Raw genomic sequence first — 2,864 nt, forward strand, 5'->3', positions numbered from 1 at the left:
TTTTATGACTTTCAATAATGATCAAAGCCCCCAATAATGATCAATGCCTATAAATGCTTATCATCTTATTTCCCGTAGTTGTACGTGCGTGGGATCTGTGCGCACACGGTGCACATGTGAAAGTCAAAGAATTTAGGGAGGTCAGCTCTCTCCTCCCACCACGTGGTTCTCAGGGCTCGAGCGCAGGTCGTCAGGCGTGGCAGAAGTGCCTCTACCTCTGGAGCCAGCCCACTCATAACCTCTCACCCCGTGAGGAAACCGAGGGCCACCAAGATGATATTTCAATATGCTGATCAGCAAACTCACCAGAACTACAGTGATCGTACTGTCCTCACTGGCAGCAGTATTAAATCTCCAACCCCCCCCCCCCAATATAGTCTTGCTACGTGGCCCAGGCTAACCTTGAACTCACTGTGTAGCTCGCGTTGGCCTTGAAATCGGCGACTTGCCTGCTTCAGCCTCCTGAGTGCAAGCTGAGGTGACAGGCCTGGTGCCACAGTGGTAGGATGGTTCTGTTCGCTGTCATCTATTCACCGCCGTGCCCCACCCCCGAGACGTCTAGCACGTGTCTGTGTTTTTCATACCAGACTTGTGTAAGAAGGACCAGGGAGCAGATCTGGGAAGGATTTCCCAGCAACCGTGTCTCCTTCTTGTGTATATATGCGTGGTGTGCCTTGTGTCTACGTGAGTTTCGTGTATGCCTTAGTTAGGGTCTCTATGGCTGTGAAGAGACACCATGACCACGGTGACCCTCATAGGAAACATTTAATTGGGGCTGACTTACAGTTCAGAGGTAACACGGATGGCGGCATAGTGGCACCCGGGCAGACTTGGTGCTGGAGAGGTAGCTGATAGTTCTTCAATCCACATAGGCAGACAGGTAGGGAAAGAGAGGACAGAGGTGACAATACTGGGCATGGCTTGAGCAATCCGAGACCTCAGAGCACACCCACAGTGACACACTTCCTCCAGCAAAGCTGCACCTACTCCTACAAGGCCACCCCTGCTATTAGGCCCACTCGCCATGGCCTACGGGGGCCATTTTCCATTGGAACCACCACAGCACGTGTGGATGGTGTGGGCACGTGCCGTGATATCGCAAAGTCACTGTTGGTCCTCTCTCCATTGTATTTGTTGAGGCAGGGTCTCTCAATCAAACCCAGAGGCTCGCTGATATGGCTCCTCTCACTGTATCTCACTATATATACATAAATTATAGGCACGTATGTGGCTTGTGGGAATCTTGACTCCAGTCCTCTTGCTCACACATTGTTCTACTACCACCGAGCCCATCTCCCCAGTCCTCTCACTCTGATTGTGAATGTATAATGCCACCAACCTGTGCATTTTAAAACGGTAACCTTTTTGGGGCTGGAGAAGTTGACTGAGCGGCTGAGAGCACTGGCTGCTCTTCCAGCAGACTCAGGTTCAATTCCAGCAGCTTCCACAATCTGCTCACAACCTCTTGTAACTCCAGTTCTGGGGGATCCACTGTCCTCTTCTGGTCTCCACAGGCACTGCGTACATGTAATACATAGGCATACATGAGGCAAAACACCCATATGCATAAAATAAAATTAAATTAAAGCTAAATAAAATAAAATAAAATAAAATGGTAATGTTTAAGCTGGGGGGGTGTGGCTTCAGTGGCAGAGACCTTGCTTAACATGAACAAGGCCCTTGTTTAAACTCCAGCACTGCAAAAAGAAAAAGAAAAAAAAAAAGAATTAACTTTTACCTTATCTGCTTTATAACACATGAACAAACTAGATATTCTCAGGAGGCTTTCCAGACTCTCCACCAGGGTGACAAGGGGCCTCCCCACAGCCTGGCTTCCCACTGCTGGGGGAGGGATCAGCCATAGACACACTTCCTCTTGGGGCCGATGGGCACACATTGGTTTTCTACCATCTACTTCCTCCCAGTCCGAACAGCTGGAAAAATTACCAAAAATGTCTAATGGGGAAAGCGTCACTTTGACGTCACCATAACAAAACAGTCCCTCTTCTGCTGTAGCAGAGCGTCTTCCCAGGACAGCCACTGGTGGCCAGAGCCGTTCCAATTCCTGTTACCCTCTCAGCTACTGTACTGTTATCCAAGACCCGTAAAATCCAGTGGCTCCCTCCAGGGCTTTGGCCCAAATCTGGAAAAGAACGGCACTCAATCACCTCAAATCCCTCTCCGTCCGAGATCCCCTTCGAGAATACAAGCCGTAAATATGCACCGCTCTGTGACATTCACACCAGAAACAACACCGCTCTTGCCTACTTTTACTGCCAATCGCCCAGAGAAACAGCAGCAGGAATTTTCTGGAACCTCCCCGATAGGCTGTGTGCTTCCTTCTCTCCCAGCGAGGGAGAGAGGCAAGCTCTCTCTGGGGTCCCTTGCCAAAGCCAGCCACAGGACAGAACAGGGAAAGTGCCCAAAGCCCGTCCTGCCAAAACCTGGCTGTGGCCAGGAAAACCCAAAGATGGGCAGAAAAACCACTGGGGACACCGCCCTGCCTCCCTCTCCTCCCCCACACAGGTTAGAAATATCAACAACATTCCTGCCCACTGTAATCAAATACTTACGCAAAAAGCTATGGAATGTGCAATAATTTGTCAGGCATCCTTTTAGCCCAGTCCACTGGAGCAAACTCTGCCGGGGCCCCTTGACCCTCGGAGAGGGTGCCCTTTGACCTTACTGGGACCTCTTTTATGCGAAGCTTCACTCTGACCAGATGGCTTAACTATCAAAGGATTTTATGAGTCAAAACTAGCTCTCTCAATTCACAAGTTGCGTATTTCTGTCCATGTTTGTGTGAATGATCTAGGAGACCCTTTAAATTGAAACAACAAGAGGGGGCCGGCAGCTGGGGCCCG

The 2,864-nt window shown here is 49.9% G+C and overlaps 1 long non-coding RNA gene across 1 annotated transcript; it reads right to left on the reverse strand.

Annotated features, from left to right (window-relative positions):
- Positions 1-746: 746 nt before the first annotated feature.
- LOC119815464 lies at positions 747-1,443 on the reverse strand. The gene is made up of 2 exons (XR_005285509.1): positions 1,340-1,443; positions 747-857 (listed from the first exon to the last, which is right to left on the reverse strand). It is a non-coding gene; the product is annotated as an uncharacterized LOC119815464 (long non-coding RNA).
- Between the last annotated feature and the right edge of the window lie 1,421 nt (positions 1,444-2,864).

The sequence above is a fragment of the Arvicola amphibius genome, chromosome 5 (assembly GCF_903992535.2).
Source record: "Arvicola amphibius chromosome 5, mArvAmp1.2, whole genome shotgun sequence".
In the NCBI taxonomy this organism is placed as follows: domain Eukaryota; kingdom Metazoa; phylum Chordata; class Mammalia; order Rodentia; family Cricetidae; genus Arvicola; species Arvicola amphibius.